The 21,083-nt window shown below is 37.6% G+C and overlaps 1 protein-coding gene across 20 annotated transcripts in view; it reads left to right on the top strand.

The window, feature by feature from the left end:
• TENM1 (teneurin transmembrane protein 1) overlaps positions 1-21,083 on the top strand; it is a 780,745-nt gene that overhangs the window by 25,951 nt on the left and 733,711 nt on the right. For 2 of the 20 annotated variants that reach the window (XM_058536658.1, XM_058536661.1), the window contains exon 3: positions 16,755-16,849. The exons of the other annotated variants lie outside the window; for them this stretch is intronic. The gene's annotated coding sequence lies outside the window, so the exon portion shown is untranslated. The remainder of the gene's footprint in view (positions 1-16,754; positions 16,850-21,083) is intronic. 20 annotated transcript variants of the gene reach the window in all.

Genomic DNA, 21,083 nt, shown 5'->3' with positions numbered 1-21,083 from the left:
AAAGCTGCACTTATGTGCATGCCCTGATCTGAGCTTGTGTCTACACACTGTATGATGTGAGTGCCACCTATGAGTACTAATTTGCACCAAGCTTATAGTCTTATTCATAAGAGAGCACATGAAGTTACTGTTCATTTTATTGTCGACAATAGCTTGAGGAGGTGGAGGAAGGAGCTCAAAGAAGACTGGTAATTCTAAGAAAGGCTGATTTTCAGTTAAGTACATTTTTGTAAGTCATTTTGTCGTTTGGTAAACACACAATGATTATTCCTTCAGACAGATGAAATATTCATTAGAAAGAGAAGTAAGGAAATCATAGTACTATTAAAGAATAGCAAGGGAACGGGAGGCCTGTCAAGAATATTCTGACCCCAGGAAAAAGAAATCTGAATCGCTGTAGAGAGGGACCACAGAATGCAAACTTTTTAAAAGGTTATTTCCATAAAGTCTGAGGAAATCTTGGCCTCCATTAAGATTTTTGTCCCTGAGAGCCTAAACTGTAAGTACGGTATCTGCTTTGTCTGCAGAATAAAAGAGGAGATCTTCGCTTAATCATTATCCTGGGAGCTGAACATCCTGCTACATTTGAATAAAAATGCCTCCTTCATTACTGATGGGAGCACAGAGTTCGGTGTACCAAATGATTTACAGTAGAGCTTACTGACAGCGCTACCTTACAAATGAACGGGCTGTTTCAAGAATACTAGTTGTTAATGTATTTAGTATCAAATGAAGTACATAATGCCCACAAATTTTAAGAAATCTACCAAATGAGTGCCGTCTATTAAAAAAAATAGTTCTTGTTAAAAAAAAATAGTTCTATTATACCTTTAGGTAAAACAGAAAGTGACGACGTAGAAAATAGAATTCTGATGCGTCGACAATACCATCAGGTTTTTTCTGTAGTGAAATCTCTTAAAATGATGGGAAACATAGAGCTATGAAATAACTGAGCTGCAGAGGACCTTGAGAAATCATTTGCTCTAGGCTTCCGCTTTCAAGCACGTGAATGTCTGCATGAAGGGTAAGGAAGTCATGTTGTCAGCGTTATGAGTCAGAATTCTTTATTTAGCAAATATATATGGCATTTAAGTGTCAGGCACTGTTCTAAGCACTACAAATATTAACTGGGCACATTTGTCCTGGCACTGCCTTTCCCTTCTACTCCTTCTTTCTCTTTCCCCTTCTTTTTTCCTCTGTACATCTTTTCCTGTTTCTTTTCCACTACTTGTTTCTTAGTTTCGCCATTGACCCTCGTTAGCACTGTTCCAGGCTTGTTGGGGCCCTCCAGTGTAATGAGGTTACTGAACTCTACTGTAAACCTTTTTTACCTCATTGCTTTTAAGAATGTCATGTAATTCAAATTTCTTATAAAGATCAAAATAGATTATTTCATCATTTTGCTTTCATCTCCGTGACTTGTCATTTTATCATGGAAGGAAATAAAATTGGCTTAGAGGAAAGAGGCCCTGGGGTTCGCAGGTTCGGATCCCGGGCGTGCACCGAGGCACCGTGTATCAAGCCATGCTGTGGCGGCGTCCCATATAAAGTAGAGGAAGATCGGCATAGATGTTAGCCCAGGGCCAATCTTTCTCAAGAAAAAGAGGAGGATTGGCATCGGATGTTAGCTCAGGGCTGATCTTCCTCACACAAATAAATAAATAAATAAATAAATAAATAAATAAATAAAATAAAATTGGCCTAGAATAATTTGATATCCACACAGCATTGATAGTTACTTCTATTGTCTTAAGATCATTTCTTTAATGATAATACTTTTGGATAAGATTAGATTTGGAAAAGGGACTGCATATAGATTATTCCTTAAATAATAATTTCCCATTTTAAATTTTCAGTTTGCCAAACCACATGAGAATCTGCTCTTTTTTTCTCATTCTCGACATTTGACAAAAGAGAGTGAATATGCTTTCTTCATTTTGTATTTTCTTTTCTCATTCTTGAGTTTGTGTTTTTTATTTTACAAACTTAGTAGGTCTTTAAAAATGACTTCTCACCTTGTTCTTTCACTTTTCTGTTTAGGTCATAAATAATCCTATGGGACTGTACTTGTATTTTACATAATAGTAGAAAATTCAGTTTTCAACCTGCTTTTTAAAAATTACGTAGACTTTTCTGTATGTTGCTTATTGATGAGTGTGTGTGTGTGTGTGTGTGTGAGAGAGAGAGAGAGAGAGAGAGAGAGATCTAGCACGTTATGAACAATTGCTTCACACCAAGAACTGTTCTATTCATTTCATACCTGATATCTCATTTAATCCCCACAGTAACTTTATGAAGCCTGTACTATTATCATCTACAATTTTAAAGTTTAGACAACTGAGGCCAAGAGAGGTTAAGTAATTTGGCTAAGGTTACATAGTAAGTAAGTGGTATGGCCAGTATTCAAATAGGGTTTCAGCTACTTTTTTCTTACATCTCCATTTGTTACTAAATCCATTAAGAGAAAAATTCTGGTTTTTTAAAAGCTGACTTGTTTTTCTTGTTTGGGTGCCCAAATTAGAAATTCCTAAGTTAAGCCATCTGAATCTTGGACTGGACCTTTTGATAAGGCAGAAGAATTTCAGACACCTGCACAGAGAGCGCTCTTAGTGTGGAATACTTCAACTAAAGGATCCCTCTAAATGTGACCCCTCTAAAGTATGGTTCTAGTAGGTATATTATGAAGTATAGTCTCAAAATGTTTGCAGTAGCCAAATTAGATAGATAGATAGATAGATAGATAGATAGATAGATAGATAGATAGATAGATAGATAGACAGACAGACAGATAGATAGGCAGATAAAGTGAATCAGAGTAATCTGATTTTCCGGTATCCTCTAATCCTTTGCCTACCCATATCACCATTCTGAGAGGAACCTGTTTGTCTTCTCTTTGTCTGATATTGGTGGTGTTCATTTCCCATGAAGCTTCCTTGAGTAAAGAAAATGGAGATTTCTTCCTGGATTATTTTCTGTTTCCTATGCTCAAACTGGATATACTTAAGATCCATTATTTGTTTTTCTCCCTCTACCTTTTCTTCCATTGGGGATTTCACCTACCTTTATGACTCTAACTGCTATTACTTATATAAATGATTTTTAAAAACCTATTTCTTACACTATGGTCCCATATCGCCAACTTCCTGCCACATGTGTACACTTGGATATTCTGCTGATATCTGAAACTCATCATGTTTCTAAAGGTGAGCACATCATATTTCTGAGGTTGGGTCCCCTGTCCACCTTCTCAGTTTCTGTCAGTGATACCATCATTCTTCCAGCTACCGAAGCTTAAAACTTTGAGGTTTTCTTTGCCCACTTCTTGTACTTTGCTTTCCATATATAATCAGTCATTACGGCCTATCAGTGCTTCATAACGTCTTTCACTTCCCTCTTTTCTTTTTTGTACCACTGCCGTGAACTTTACCTTTAGTTTAGACAGTTTAACATCTTGCTCATTAATCCCCCACTAAAGCTTAGTGTATTGCCTTGCGCATAGCAGGAACTCAATGTATTTTGGTTTTGTGATTGATTGAGGCACAGGTTACCTCCTACCTCCAGCAACAGTGAGCAAGTCACTTTTGGAACCAGATTTTTTGAAGTACATCATTTCCTGCATGTGTGCAATATCCCTTTTGTAGCCAGTTGTACACATTTTGTCAGGATCAGTATTATATATCTGTCTTTCGTGAGCTAATTGGGGGAAAGGGACTTAAATTGATCTTAAATTAATGAGTTCCAATGCTTTAGAAGGACAATCAGTACATTTTATCCAGTGAGGGTGAGATAATAAGCTTAATGACTATGGAGATCATATAGACTTCATTCATTGCCAGATCCCTAGCACCTAGCTCCGTACCCAGCATCTAATAGGTATTTACAAATATGTGTTGGATGAATTAATGGATAAATGCCAATGATAGTGATAACTATGCTGTCCCAAAACAGAACAAAAATCTCCCAATGACTTGCCTCATTCACTCTAATATATTAGACTGACGGGATTGTACCCAACATACTGAGATTTTTCCAGATAGTCATATATTTAAGGCAATAACTGAATCTTCAAGTAAAATTTATGTCCATGCTAAATTATGCTTCTTGTGGGATATCATGGCATGATTCTACTTGGGCACCACAAATTATATTGATGGGGTGAAATGTGTTTTCATGTCCGTTTGTAAAATGTGGAATATTATTGAATTACTTTAAGTGTCATGTTTGAGATGAGTTTAGGCTGGTTTCTTTGGGTTTGACACATTTCAGTCTGTCATCCTGTCCTTAGAGATGTTGAAAATTAAATGGAGATACTTAAATAATTTAATTTATAAGCTTGCTTACAGCTATGTGGTTTATCAAGCCAGATGTCGGTAGCCTCAGTTTCTTGCAGCTCAGATGCTGCCAGAACATAAATTAAAGTTGTTTCTACATGCCAGGAATTAACACGTAAAAAGGAAAGAAACTTTCTTTCTGATAGCCAATCTCGGTGTAGTCACTGCTGGGAAGTGCCATTTTTTTTAACCATTGGCTAATTTTGAAAAAAGAAAAAAGAGTATAATTCATTCATAAAACAAGCTCAATTATATTTCTGGGGAAAATCCTGTTCCCTGATGACGTAACTCACATCTCTATAACACAAAGTCTATGATAGAAATGTTATTCTAGTTTCATGCTTCCCTCTCCCCAGAAGTTGTTTCCTGTTGTTTAAATGCAATAGATTTACTCAGGTTTTTATGGTTATACTGTCAACATTTCCAGTTTCTCTTTTAAAATTTGGTCTAGACAATGTTTTAAAAGGGCGTTTTTCCTAGCGAGAAAGTATGCATCTGAGCTCATCTTTCCTCACATAAATAGAAAACAAACAGCCTCTGTGTAATTTAAGCGAGGTTGTAGGAGACAGCTTGAGGCGATAGGAACAACGAAGCATCTCTCCCAGCACTGCACACATCCACTGTGGGACCTTGGGTAAGTCAGTTGCTCTATCTGGGTTTATTTCTTCTCATATAAAATGAGAAGTTTAAGCTGAATCATCTCTCACTTTCCTTGAGTGCTTTAGATTCTTCAAGATGTTTTTAAGTCTTGGTGAACAACAAATGCGGTTGAGTGGATTCCGACTCCTAGCGACCCTGTGTAGAGCAGAGCGGAAACTCTGCCCGGTCTTTTTGCACCATCCTCTCAGCTCCTGGCGCTATATCAGACAATGTTCCACTGCTATTCATAGGGTTTTCGTGGCCAATTTTTTCAGAAGTGGGTGGCCAGTTTCCTGTTCCTAGTTTATCTTATTCTGGAGTTCTGATGAATCCTGTCCACCAAGGGTGCCCCTGCGGGTGTTTGAAATACCGGTGGCACGGCTTTCAGCATCACAGCAACACACAGCCACCACATTATGACTACCGACAGATGGGTGGTCTGGTTCCCTGACTGGGAAACAAATCCAGGCCACGGGGTGTGAGAGCGCCTAGTTTTAACCACTAGACCACCAGGATAGGCTTTTAAATTCTTAGGCAGCCTTTATTTCAACTGTCTTTGCATTATTAAATTCTTTCCATCCTTTAAGGCCCATGAAATATTTTAAACTGCATGACTCTCAATTGACTTTCCCGTTTTTGAATTCCTACAGCATGTATACAGTCGGAATGCAGAATTTTGTATGTTTGTATAGTCATATTTTATCTAATTCTTTTTTGTGTATTGAAATTATCTCCCCAACTATGTTGCAAGAGTCTTGAATACAGGAACTATGTCTTATACCTCTCCTATTTCTTTCATTAAATCTATTACCTTTGAAGTACATTTTGAAGAAAAATTATTAATTGATTTGGATGAGATGTGAATCACTTATCACCTGAATTGAAAGAATTTGGAGTATGAACAAAGGTAGCCTCTGTCCATGGGAGGCTGATTCATTTGGTAGTTAAAAAAGGATATAGAGGCCTCCTCTGATTACTGATCTAGAGCCCTTAACTTGAAGTAATATTCCAACCAAAAAGGATTTTTTCTGGGTGTTTAGATCTGGGGATTCCATTTATGAGAGACAAGTCCCTATTTGGCAGGAAGGAGCTATTTTCGTCATTTTCTTTTCTGGACCTCTAATATCAACTTTCCAATCCAATCCAGCCAACATAAATTGAGCGTACACTATGTGTCATGTACTGTGATAGACACTGTGATGGGTTGGAGGAAGATTGGTGTGTGTAAAGATTGATAGGACGTAATTTTTGTCCTCAAGGGGTTCACAGTGTAGAAGTTGGGGTATAATCGACATAAACAAAAGAACAAAACACCCCTATAATATAATGTAATAAGAACAGCAGTAGAGGTATAGATGAAGTGATTTGGAATCACAGACAAGGAAGCTTCTGACTGTATGTCATGTTTTATATCTGCAAATATACTACAGAAAGGTGACATTTATTTGGGCTTTTGAAAATGACTAGGAACTTGGCCGTTAGAAAAGGTAAGGAAGTGAATCTAAGATGGATCTATTAAAATAAGTAAAAGCATAAAGACATGCAATCTATGGTATGTCTGAGAGACCATGTGGTATGGCTAAATTATAGGATGTTTAGGGAAAACATTTCAGAAGAAGGGACTGGAGCAGTAGGCCAGCTTCCTAGCTTATCGCTGATTTTCCAAATTCCCTTAATTTCTTAGAGGATATATATCATAGAGCATTTTCTAAAAGCAATGAAGGTCACAGCGTAGGGGAGATGGTACACAAGAGGAACTTGTGGAAATATATTCCTTTCTGCCATGAAATTTTCAGAATTAACTTCTCTAACCATCATATTTTCAAGACAGTAATTTTTTTTTGTCCTTTTCTCTTGCATGTGTATTAGAAATGATGAGATTGTTTTAATTCATTTTATGACTAAATAAAATAGAAAAAAAAAAACCTAAGAATGCATCTGAAACTGAAATCTTACAACTCATAGCAATAGGCAGCAACACAGACAGCTGCCACTACATTGCATTCGGGCTTGAATACAGGAAACTTCAGCAAGTTTGGAATGTGGACCTTGTTTTCTTGGGGACTTTTTCAAGTCTCAGTGGTGGATGTCTCCTCTTCCTTCAGGCAAGCAGGGAATTTCCGTTTACTCCTTTGTGTCTACTCCTTGGAAAACATAAAACCTACTCTCAGAAGAGGAGCTGATGAACTTAGTCATTTGGAACCCTAAGCAACTTAAGGCTCTGTGGGATGGTCTCCCACTGCTGTTTGTATTTTAACAAGGGGATAAAGGCCTTGCTTAACTTCAATAACGGACTTGATTTCCTGGTAGCTACTACCTCAACATTGACAAGAAGTCACTGAAAGCACTTCATGCCCTTTTATCTCGTCCAATATTATTAAGCTACTTGAAGTTTGATATTTCTTGCAACTGAAATGAGAATATATAGCTAGATTCTTATTAAAAAAAACAGTATGAAGGATTTGGTTCACACTATTTCCCACACTAACTGTTTCCCTTTATAGTAATGAATAAACAATATTTTAGCTAGAGAGAAAAAGAGAGTGAGAACAAAAGAAAATAAAAAGACTGAATGGGGGCCGGCCCGGTGGCGCAAGCGGTTAAGTGCGCGCGCTCCGCTGCGGCGGCCCGGGGTTCGCTGGTTCGGATCCCGGGCGCGCACCGACGCACTGCTTGGTAAGCCATGCTGTGGCGGCGTCCCATATAAAGTGGAGGAAGATGGGCACAGATGTTAGCCCAGGGCCGTCTTCCTCAGCAAAAAAAAAAAAAAAGAGGAGGATTGGCGGATGTTAGCTCAGGGCTGATCTCCTCACAAAAAAAAAAAAAAAAAAAAAAAAAAAAAAAAAAGACTGAATGAAGAAATGATTTTCTGGCCCTTGGGTTCTTTCCTATGGGACCTTAATTTTGGCTTCTCCTACATGTTGCTGAGTTTAAGAAACTGATTTTTGATTGGCAAGGAGAGTGTTAAGATTTTGAATGGAAACTTACCTATTAAAAGAACCATAATTTACGTAAGCAAATTAGCATGGTCTCAGGGCGTTTAGTTTTGAGATAAAACTAAATCTATTAAAAACTATCTGAGGGTCAGATATAAAATAGATATCTCAGTTCCTTTACAAGCAAAGCCACAGCCTGACTGAGAAGCAAATTAAGAAAGAGGAAAATAATTCTGATTTATACCAGCCATGTGTGGCCACCATAGCCAGTTTGTTAGTCAGTTCATTGTAATTGGATTTCTGAATTATTTTTCCTCATCCTACATTATTGCCATCTTTAAAAGGAATGTGATCATTTTTCAGCTTCATGCATTGATAAGTAGGTATACAACTCCCACTGTTTTTCAGGTATCTCTAATTTTTGCCACTCTGCTGAAAAATATGTGACAAAACAGAAGTCAGTATATTGCATTTTACTTCCTCAGTAGAAAACAGTGTCAGCAGGCGGTGCAGTATAATACCTAGTGCTCGCAAGTAGAAACGATTTATTTCAGCCTGCAAGTATGCCTGTGGTGTACTTGGTTGGGCATTAGGCATGAGAGAGAAACAAAGCAAAAGATGTGTCTTCTTCCCTCAAAGTGCTTATCCTCTGGGATGAGAAATATGATCTGTACACATGCAGGGTGTATTGGTTTTCTATGGCTGTGTAACAAATTATCACAAACTGAGTGGCTTAAAACAACACCAGTTTATTATCTCACAATTTCTATAAGTCAGAAGTCTGGGCATGACTTAGATTATTTCTCTCCTCAGAGTCTCACAAGGCTACAGTCAACGTGTTGGCTGGGTTTGGTCTCATCTGGAGGCTAGAGTGGGGAAAAATCCACTTCTAACTCCCTTAGGCTGTTGGCAGAATTAATTTCTTTGTGATTGTACAATTCATGGCAGCTTGGTTCTTCAAAGCCAGCCATGGAGAGAGAGAGAGAGTCTGCTGCTTCAAGTCTCTAACTTCAGAGATGGCCTTAACCTTCTTTAAAAAAGGGCTCTCCTGTCTATGTCAGGCCCACGCAGGATAATCTCGCTTTTGATTAAGCTAAAGCCAACTTATTTAGGGACCCTAATTACTCCTGAAAAATCCCTTTGCCTTTTCCATACTCTATAGATTAGAAGCAAGTGACAGATTCTGTCCACACTCAAGTGCGAGAGGATTACATAAGGGCATGACTTATTGGGTGTTACCCTAGGATGTGTTTGCCACATACAGCAAACACTAAGTACGAGCAATGACAATCAAAGTACCTTGGTACAGACAACAAGTCTAAGTGTAAAGTATGCACAAGGACTGAGGGAACATAGAGAAAAAGAGTGATCCCTGCATGGGAGTAGTTCATTCATTCAGCAAAAGTTTATTATGCACTTACCATGTACCAGACCCTGTGTTAGGCTCTGAGGCTGAAGTAAATACTGAATGACAAGTGCCTTAGGTTACTCTTGAACACCTACAATGTTCAATTCCAGAGGACTCCAGAACCCTATTAGATGTATTTGTCTGAAAAAGAGATACTAAAGAAATAGATGACAGTAAATATGTTTACTTATAGCCATAATTTCCTTATATCTTGCTGTGGAGATACAATACAGATACACACAGACACATATAGACAGACACACACACACAAACACACAAGCATGTGGACAATGCAACATAAGTGAGTTTGACTGAATATAACAATCTGTAAATATATCCCCTGACACAAAATTGTGATTGCTTTATTCTGGCCTCTTTATTTACTTTGTGAGGAAGGTGGAAAATTGTAATGATCAAGGCCAAGGTTTGGAGATCTCACTATAGAGTCTATTCAGGTAATGCATATCGTGAGCAAAGAAGCCCCTCTCATCAGTCAGTGCATTTAACATATCACTTACAGTTTGTGTGAATCTTTTTCTTTTTTTACCTTATTGGGTCTGAACACCAGCCCTATCACATATACAGAGCAAAATTCCACTCCCACTTTGCAGAGGAATTCTTTGTTGAGAATTAGATAAGCAGGATAGCAGAAAATAAGGGCTAAAACCTAGGTCTTTTCACTCCAAATCAAGAGTTTTCTATGCAATACTTATGACTTAACAGTAAGGAAGTAGTATGGAGGAGAAAATAATATAGACAACAAAAGTATCCAGATTCTCCAGTTCTACCTTGTAATATAAGATTTCCCCTCTTGGGGCTGGCCCCATGGCCTACTGGTTAAGTTTGGTGTGCTCTGCTTTGGCGGCCCAGGTTCAGTTCTTGGGTGTGGACCTACACCACTTGTCAGCAGCCATGCTGTGGTGGTGACCCACGTGAAAAATAGAGGAAGATTGGCACAGATGTTAGCTCAGGGTGAATCTTCCTCAGCAAAAAAAAAAAAAAACAAAACAATTTCCCCTCTTCTTCTGTGTTTGGTGGGCCCTTTTTCACCTTGTTCATTTTTAAGCCCCAAATCATGGAGGCTGGAGTTCTTTATGGAGTCAGAGTATTTATACTCAAGAATTTATGAAAATAAAAGTCGTTGTCCCTAAAAAGGTGCCCTCGAACCCACCTAGAGAGACCACTTCCTATGAATAGGTTCTCTGTGCCCCATAAGTTTCTTGATCTCTCTATTGAGAGTGCAAACTAGCTTACCATTTCCATAGTGATTGTAATGATGTGAACATTTGCCTGTTGGGAATGAGACTGAAATCACCAAATCATTTCATATAGGCTATTGCACAACTGACAATTATAATAATAAATTTCAAGACATTGCCATCTGCTTGGTCAAATCCACTTTGGGATGTTTGCAGTTCATCTAATTTTGCACCAGGTTTTATGTTCTTGCTATTATTCAGGCTGCTTTAGGCCAAGTGTTTGGTCGGCTTTTCATTTCGTAGCCTTACTGTCTGCATCCAGGCTTCATACAGTATACTGGAGATTTGCTTGGCCATGTAAGGCTGCCGCATCCTGTCAATGGGAGATTGTGTTGGGCACTAAATCCTGAGAGGATTGGGCATTTGCTTCTTGTAGGTATCTCACAAGTTAATTGTAAAGGCCCTCTCAGGATACTGTTGCAATGTGTGTTTGTTTTCTGCAGGTGAAACTCAAAGATTAAACAACAGTGTCATATCTGACTGCAGCTAACAGCCTCAAACCAAACTAGTTATGGAGATTTGGTGATAGGTAAATGGAATTTATGATTCCATAGTCATTTAGATACCACCTAATATGCAATTTTATCTGTCTTCAATTATTTGTAGCTTATTTCACAGACATATTAAAGATATACCAACCCTAACCCTCACATCCAACCATTTTTGGTACCTTGTTTCTCTAAAAATCTCTTTATAAGGTTAACTTTAAAATTTTCTGGTATCTCAACATTTAATGTTATAGCATAAACATAATGAGCTTTTCATTTTACACAATAAGTACATTAGACTAGTAATCTGGGTCCTTGAATTTTAATTGCTGACTTTATTACTAACTAGCTGTGTGACATTGAGAAAGTCACATAACCTCTCTAGGCCTTGGTTTTCTAGTTTATTTCCCAAGGCTCTTGTGACAAAAAATCAAGATTGTGTATACAAAAATACTTTACAGACAATGAAGTGCAGTGGATGCAGTAGTTGTTAATAATAATGGTAAATGTGGGTAACTTAGTTGGTGTTGCTATTTAAATTCATCATATGGTAAAACTTTTGTAAATGATGTTCACTCCCTAGTGTGAATATGGGCATTCTTAAATTAGCATTGTTTCATTTGAACTTAAACGTTGTTTTCTGATGAGGTTATGATGTTTTACATTTATCAGGTGTAAATGAAAAGGGCCCAGTTTTTCAAAGGTTCCTAATGATATGTTTTTTGCAGAAGGCATTACATGTTATTAGATTCTACTCCCTAACAAGTAGGGTACAAAATGAGGAACAGATATTGATTTGTTCTGCTTGCAGTGCTATGACGCATCCATATGCATTTTCAAAACATGCTCTATCGCAATATAGATCACATGTGCAAAACTCGAGTGCCATCGACACCAAATCGTTTGAGTTATTTTTTACTAAAATTATTTTTCTCTCTAATGGCAAGAATTGTGGCTCTTGGAGCACCCAGAAAGTAACTCAGACCAACTACGATGGCTTAAAAATGTGATTACTTTATTAGTTTATAGCAGTGATACAATATATGGTGAACAAGGAGAGGACAAACTAAACTGTTTTCCAAAAGAAATGTCCATGTAATTTTCACCACCTGAGTTCTCTGTTGACGCAAGGTTAAGGAGTTAGCATAATGCTCTTCCTGGATTGTGAGTTTAGCGGCACCTGTCTTTCAAAAGTTGAGCAGGAAAGCAGCCCAGCTTTTGTCTTCCTGCTGTCATTAAAAGCACCTCTGCTTCTCTTCCCCCTACCTGTGTCAATGGGAGTCTCACCACGTCAAGAAACACCGCCTGTCATTGTGATGCCTTTATGATGTGTCTAAATTTTTGTTTTTCCACTTTTTATTTCATGCAGTATAGAAAAGTAAAGTAAATTTAGGCTTCCTATGGAGACGACATCTTATAAGTAAAATAATGTCTCAGATCTGCATACATATTTCTCTATGTTAGTGTCTAATGATTTTGCTTGGAACCATGGGTATATTGGCTATTAATAGAGCCAGAGAATATGGCAAAAATCCAACTTCCTCCACGTTTCTGTTTAATATGCAAAACCAATCCTTCTCCATCCTCTTCTTTCCCGCCTTCTCCTCCTGTGTCTCTTCCATCCTCATAATGGTGTTAAGAATTGGTATAATTTCATTAACTAGAGGTTATGCAAATTAATACAGAAGGTTTCTTTTGATGGCCTAGATAATGTGAATGAGAATCACTTTCTCACTGTAAACTAATCTGCAATGACAGACACTCAATGTCATTTGTGTCACTGAAGCTTTTTACACCAGCTTTAGCAACCCTTGTCCTACTGAATCAAGTTTGTTTTCTACTCATAAACACAATATTCAGTCATGAATACCTTTTTGGTAGAAGTTGAATGGAGGAGGTTGTTAATATTGGAAATAAGCCATAACTCTGTTTCCAGAAACTTCCTTTACTTAGGCCCAGTGCAGGTTCACTCTACTTTATGTTTTCAGTGGCAGAACAGTGCCTGCAACTATAGTATACTTATACAAATTAACGTTGATTCAGTGGAGAATTGAAGGCACATAGGAAAGGAGCTTTTCCCTGTTATTCATTCAGTGAAGTATAATTTGGAAGGTTGTTATCACACCTTAAGCGTATTCTTAGTTCAACAGAGGAAGTCAATGAGGCAAGTTTGCAAGTGTTCATGGAGTGTCTACTATGTGCTAGGTACTCTGTTAGATACTCTGCCAGGTACAAAGGAATCATTTTGATGTTTCAAGCATTAACTTTATGTTCTTTGGATTTTAAGTGCAATACAAATTCAGACAAGAGAAACTTAGTGCAGACTATAGTATTTATGGATGCCTTTGTAGAAAAGTTGAGACACTGGGGCTTGAAAATCTATAATCTGGAGAGATTGAGAAGAGGAGTGAAAATATTCCATTTGGGCAGAATGACATGAAGACTCAGACTGTATTTCCTAGGCAAGAAAAAATTATTTGAAGTTTTTAAGCAGATATGTGACATGATAAAATGGTGTTAATGGGAGAGATTGGCAGTGGCTTGAGAGCATCATTTAGAAGGGTAGCACAGTAAGCTATGTCTATACATTACTTAAACAAATGGCCAGCTCAGGCTTTGTGTACATACATGACTGAAATCAGTCAAAGAACTAGTTGTTTTGAAATTAACTGTCTTGGAACTGTTGTGAAAACAACCAGTTTGAATTCAGTTGTTTCTCTCCAAATCAGCTCATTATTATAGAAGCACTATGTGTTAATTACACTCAGAAAAGAATCGCTTAAGCTTGTTGTTTCATGGCTTACAGGCAAACCAGCTTGTAGATTACCTAAAACTTTGTCTTTTCAGCTGGAAGTTTCAGTGTTGTGTCGATAGAGCCTTTTAAGAGTTGCATAGATATTGGCAGGCAGTACTAAGATATGTTCGAATTACTAGGTGTTAGGAAACAGACTTCAGTTATCACCCATAGCAAAATAAGTCCTTGAGCAAAGAAGTGACAAAAGCCCATATGGTATACTTATTGAATTATTTTCAGTGGTCTAGAATTTACTAACTTACACATTAAAATTTACAGAATGGAGAATGGATGAGAAGAAAAAAGTGACTGAAAGGCACGTTATTTTACATATCACGTTTAAAATAATCCATATTGGAGAATATACTATTGTCTAGAAATAGGCTTTTCTGAAGAGAAGTTCATTTGTCAAAACCATATTCTAAAGGATTAGTACCAGGCTAAACCTTAAGCAGAAGTCATGAATATTTTTTAAACACTTATCTTCTCAGATATGTATGTTGTTTCAAACTTACTTTTCCTAAAGGAACACCAACTGCTCTATCCTTAATGATATCCTGGGGCATTTTTATTTTTGCTTCTCATAGCCAACCTAAATATAATAGTTATATCAATTTCTCTTGGACATTAACTATTGATGCTTTCTAGATAGCTATTTTGATGGCATTGTTAATGCTGAGTAAGTTATCTGGTTGTGACAGCCTGTGGCAAGGGAGGCACCCACCCTACGGTAAGTGGGGCAATACGAAGCAGGAAAGTCCCTTTGAGAAAAGAAGCACTTTCTGTGTGGCACTTCTTGCCCAACAACCACATACTGCCACTACTCATTTCTTTCCAGCTTCCAATTTATAGCTATATCAGTAATACAGCACCAAGAGAGACTAGAGGCAGGAATACCATTTAAGAGGCCTTCGGCACAGCCCAGGAAAGAGTTGATGGTGGTCCGAATTAAAAAGTAGTGGCAGTGGGGGAAGTAAGGGATGGACAGAGACATATGGTAGAGATGTTATGACAGTTGAATTTTTAAACTTCAGTAACTCTGGGAAGATGGAATGTTAAGAGTGAGAAGAAAGGTCAGAATGACTCCAAAGTTTCAATCTTGGGCAACTTGGAGTGTGGGTGTCATTAAATGAAATTGGACATTCAGGAGGTAGAGTAGGTTTGTGATGGGGAAAGAGGTTCCATTCAGGACATGTTGTCTTTGAGGTGCCCAAAGGGGTGATAGTCAACCCACTGTTGGGATTGTGAGATTGGGGCTAAGGTAAGAGATTGGGGCTGGAGACGTGGACATGAGAGTCACCAGTATATTCAGAATTTAGGTGTTAATTGAAGCTGTGGCAATGGATAAAATTGCCCATGGAGAGAATCTAGAGAGCAAACAAAACAAAACGAAATAAAATGGACTGAGGAAAAGACCTGAGGTACTGCTGGAAAGAAAAGTAGCCAATGAAAGATTAGTGAAGGGGCAGATAGAGAGATAGAATGAGAGCCAGGATGATGTAGTGTTTTGGAGTCTAAAGGAAAAGAGGGAGTCAAGAGGTGTGAGAGTGGTTGTCCTTATCAAATGTTGCAGAAAAGTTGAAGAGGCTAAAGATCAAAAAAAGGCACTTGGCACTTTGGTGACCTTTATTTAAGGAGGAATTTCAGTGGAGTGGAAAGAGCAGATATCAGATTCCAATGAGTTACTGAGGAAGTAGAAGTAGGAAATATATGCTAGGTCACACATCATCAGTGATAGAAACTATAGTGATAAAGTAAAAAGAAATATGAAAATTGCCTTAAGTTTGTAGATTTTAATTCTGACTGTGCACAAATGCTTCATTAGGTACTATCTCCAGTTCATATGCTTATCCTTCCAGTATAGCACTGTGAATTTCTGTCAACAGCCATTATAGTTTTCACAGCCAAAATACGGAGCAATAAAGATGAAGTCAAAGGAGCCATTCCCTTACTGAGTCCTTTTCTGCGTTCCTTGGGTCTCATAGTACCTGGTACATAGTAGGCACTCAACAGCTGTTAGTTGAACAGAACCAAATCCCTTGAGAATCTCTATCTTAATACATTGATTGCCTTCGGGAAAAACAACCAAATAAAAGCTTTTCCACTGGCCGAGACCCACACATGATACCATGTCTTTTGGGAAAGAAGAAGTTGACATTTTAATTCTTCAGTGCCAGTGTTTGATACTGGCCTTGTGGTGAAATGCCCCCAGTTGCTTTATCTGTTTTTCAAAGCAATTTTAATAACTAGGAACTTCATGTGTATTGGCAGATCATCTTAACAGAAACTTCCAGAAATTCCCTCACCTAAATACACATGCACACTCACACACTGCCTTAAAGTCTTTTGTGAAATGAAGAATTTTATGTGTGGAACTGAGAATTATTTAGATTTTGTTTCATTAAACATTTGTCCTGATTTCACAGACAAAACATTGCTATCATTTTTTCATCTAATTGGTTTATCATCCAGACTTAAGCATCTGCATCAAATCTACTTAATCTGGTTTTTATGGTTAGAACTACTTGTTAACTTACAAAGTCTAAACATTTGTAGTGCATAAACCCCGTATCACCAGTGTTTTTCATGTTTCTGTATCATGTTAAAATTTTTTACATCAGGTTATATACAAGGAAGAACTTTCTGAGGGACCTGTTAAACACTGAGAAGTGATAGAGAGAGACAGAGAAACATATTTATTCTCTTAAAGTCTACTAATGATTTAAATAATTATCTGTCTGATAATGGGGTGCAGGGATTTGTGGTCAGATAGGGTTGATGGCCATGGTAATATGACCTCATAAGGACTTTTCTAACTCTTAACTTTAAACAATTGTTTAGCCATCTCAAGTCATTTCAGTATAAGATGGAGTATAAATAAATACATTTTATTATTTAGGATGTTCTTAACTACAAATTGGAAAAAAACCCCACAACTCAGAATGGCTTTAACAATGAAGAGATTTATTGTCTCACATACCAAGAACTCCTAAGGTAGGATTGGTCATTTCCGTGGCTTAAAGACATCATTTTATTTCCTGCTCTTCCGTCCACAGTATGTGGGGTAGTTTGTCCTTCATAATATCAGTATGGCTGCAACATCTCCAGGCATCACATCCTCATACAACAATACAGAAAAGGGCAGAAAAAGATTATTTGTTTCTTGTAACTCTTTAAGTGCTAGGAAATCTTTCTCATGGGGTGAAACCCCATGAAACCTTCCCCTCACATCTCATTGGCCAAAATTGGGTCACATGAGTCTTCCTTAGCCAATTGCTGACCAAAGAGAATGAAATTACCGTAATCCACTTACACTAATCAAGAAGACACTCTGTGATTGAGTCTGAGTGTTCGGCTTCAGCTGGGACTAAGGCTGGGGTTGTGGATAGACCTTTTTTTTTTTTTTAACAGCTGTATTGAGGTATAACACACTTTTACAATAAAATTCACACATTTAATGTGTACAGTTCAATGGCTTTTGGTCTATTCATAGAGTTGTGCAACCATTACCACAGTCAACTTCAGAACATTTCATCACCCCTAAAGGAAATCCCATACCCTTTAAATAGTCACTCTCTATTCCCCTTTTGACTTTACATTTGATATATTTTTTTGAATTCTCAGAACTTCTTAGTTACTGACTCAAGATTCAGTATAATAAGTGAACATATCTGGATATAATCATCAATTCTATAATTAAAATATGGCATGAAAAATATAACTTTTTAAATTCATTTGGGCTGATGTATGAATTACCCCAATAGATGATGTGGACGATACAATAGATGATCAGTGTTATAACATCAGTTCTCAGAAGACCGCAGTATTTGTCAGGCCCACTTATCCCAGGACTGGGAGTTGAGTTTGGTGAAGAATGGCAAAAAGTAAATTTTTTTTAGAAACATGATCATGCACGCAGGAAGACTTATTCAGGAGATGGGTGTGTTAGTCCTGTAAATCCATAGGCCAAAGCTAAATTCAGTCTGAAAGTTTCAAGCAGGCTAGAATGAGAAGTTAAGGGGCTTAAAACCAAAAGAGCATATACAGCTTCTTTCTTGTGATTAGTAGTCATATCCACGTAGTGCTTTGTGTGGACCTCCCTGATCATTTGTGGGTCATTGTACCCAATTTCTTTTTTGACTGAACTCGATTTCCTACTGGTTAGTTGTGCCTTTTTGGATCTCAGAATCTCATCTCTTCATGTGTTCATGGACTGTTTCTGCCTTTGCTCTCCCACACAGCTTGGATCTCTGGAAGCTGACTCCAACTCTCCTTATTTAAATAAGCACATTTATTTGTGATCAGATACTGCTATTTGCTTATCCAACAACCATTTCCTCTGCCTTCATTGTTAACATGCTATCAGATTTTTTTCAGGTATCCAAGAATCCTAGAGTCAAAATCATACGTGACATTTTATAAATGGAAGGGAACTTAGAAGTCATTTAGTCTTCATTTTTTACTGCGGGAATGACATTCAAGCCTATATCCTCCAGTTGGACCTGGCATCTCAAACACTAACCTCCATTAGTATTTACATCTGTAAATATACAGTGGTTCCTTGACACCGGTCTGAGCATCAGTGTGGGTAATTTTGCCTACTAATACCAACCATATGGGCCCTCCTTCTCTTTTGGGAACCTATTAAATCAGAATATTTAGGAGTGGAACCCAAAACTGATACTTTACAAGTTCCCAAGAGTGATTAAAATGTGCATCTAGTGCTGAGAGCTGCTGGCTAGTCTAACTTCCACAAAAATTGCTTTGAGAAAAATGGATATTAATGCCATAAAGGGCTATGATTGGGTACAACCTTAAATTTTTCTGGTTGATATCATGTAGACAACCATGCCCTTCATCCCTGCTCCAAAATGCTCCTTGATACTTCTACAAAGACTGTCTTGACTGGGAAGGACCATAATTGATTCAGTTTGGTATTTTCCATGATTTTTAAAAATATATTTATTATCTATATATATAGATAATAAACGGGATACAGGTAAGAACACATCCAAAAAATATTCCTTCCCCTCCATAAATTTGATGTCTTTATTTTTGGCTTAGGGATGTGTGTCATAGAAAGTTCAATTTCTTCACGTTTAGTGTGATATATACTATATACATTTGGTTTAAAAGGTGAGTTTTAGGAATACTCAGGCATATTGAATATTCTGCTCTTTTACCTTCTATCAGCTAGCGAGTTTGTTCAAATGATGACACTTTCTCCCTGATTTCGTGAGATTATTGCTCAGATATATGTTCAAGTGAAGTGTTCCAGGGAACATATTTAGGCATTTCCAGGTTTTCTTCCATGAATTGTACCCTAATTAAGCTCTGAATAACATATGATTGTATTTTTATACCTTGGTTTTGGACTCCTTTCACTTTAGAAATGCATTCCAAACACAGCCATCAGTGTTGAATTCATAATGCAAAGTTATTTGGAAATCACTGCATGTTAGTTTGTTCACACCAAATAGACTTGTTGGGAGGTCAGCCATTCTTGGAAATTGCTCCCAGAGAAACCAATCATCATCAAGTTTTATTACATGTACATGGTGTAAAGTGCTCCAAAATCTATAACAGCAGCAAAAACATGGTATCAGTCGATGGGTACAAAAGCATATGTAATGTATAAGTGTCTATCTGCATGCAGCCTTGTGCTGAGTACTTGGATTGTGACCTGGTGCTGACATTTCTATTTTCAAGCTGTATTGCATATTGGGGTGATTGCTCTAACAAGCTAGTTAAACAGAAGCAGAAAATTGTCCCAGAGCTTCTAATATAAGGCAAACAGCCTATGTATACATGTATGACTATGGTACCATTTTCTAAGTGATTAAGTAAAAATGATCAGCTAGACCAGCGGTTCCCAACTGTGCCTGCATATTAGGATCACCTAGGGAGATTTTAAAAAAATATTGACACCCAATCTCTACTCTTGGTGATTCTGATTTAATTGGTCTGGAGTGAGGCCCAGGCATCAGTATTTTTTGAAGTCCCCCAAAGTTGAGAATTACTGGACTGGACTACATGCCTTGTGAGGATAGGCCAGTGCCTGATACATAGCAGTTCAATAAATCTTTGTTTTATGCAAAGTTACCAGCAGTAGAGTTGGTAGAAAGCTGAACATTTAGGTAGTTTCAGAGATGGTTATAAAGAATAATCTCACAAAAGCCCTCCTTAGGAGGGTTGCTTAACCACCCATCCGTTATGCCTGTGTCTTGACTAAGGTGGAAAAGTGTCAAAAACAAAAATACACGGGCCCTAACCTCAAGGTGTTTGTAATCTCCATAGACTCTACTAGTTTCCCATGTTCTCCTTTTTGTGTGATCTCCTTTCTGGTCTTAACTCCCTTAAGAAGTGTGGACAAATACTGCTTCAGGTGGGTCTGCTTTTTCTTTTCATAATAATATAGAGAGGAGGAAGGTCAAAATACGTTGAGCAAAGAGCAAGTGACCTCTATGGAATTTCAAGATCGTTTCTGTCTGTTGGCGCAGTAACGTCTCTGGGTTATACTCTTGCTGTAACTTCATACTTTGAGATCTAGTTTACTGTTAATTGCATCTTAGAAACTTTTTCAAAAAGAAAATTTTCAAATTAGTTTTCATCTTTTACTCTTTGTCGTAACTTCGATGACTTCAGAGTCTTATCCCAAACCCCAGGGTTATGACTCCAATTTAAATATGTAAATTTAAGAAATGTAATGCCAGTGCCCTTTGTTTTTAGTGTAGATTGCCTTCAAACGCTAGCATAGCTGGGATTTGATAATTACTTTGGCCTATAGTAAATTTAGTTGGGTAGTGAATCAGGTAACATTTAACTAATTGATTGTATTTTCTTTTTATTAATTCCATGTTTGCAATTGAGTTATGTGTGAAGCAGTAAAAACATCCCGCTGTTCTTTGAAAATGGTGCTATATTTTATCACACAGTGTCTTAAGCATACTAATGTTTAGGGAGATGATGTGAGGATTAAATGCAGCTTTAGTTTATGCAAGAAATACCTCTCAACAATAGTCAATACAACATACATGTAGTGAAAATGACGATCAACTGACCTATTAAGTGTGGAGACAGATGTCTTGTGTAAAAGATTTCTGTGTCATCACTGGGAGACGTGAGTGTGCATTATTCATCTCTGCTGAGGCACTACATTCAAATCCTTTCCAAGTGTTCCCTTTTGAAGCACTTTCATGCTGAATTGCTGTCTGTGAATTTGTGCCTT

The sequence above is a fragment of the Diceros bicornis genome, chromosome X (genome assembly GCF_020826845.1).
Source record: "Diceros bicornis minor isolate mBicDic1 chromosome X, mDicBic1.mat.cur, whole genome shotgun sequence".
In the NCBI taxonomy this organism is placed as follows: domain Eukaryota; kingdom Metazoa; phylum Chordata; class Mammalia; order Perissodactyla; family Rhinocerotidae; genus Diceros; species Diceros bicornis.
This window is presented reverse-complemented; position numbering and strand designations above follow the sequence as displayed.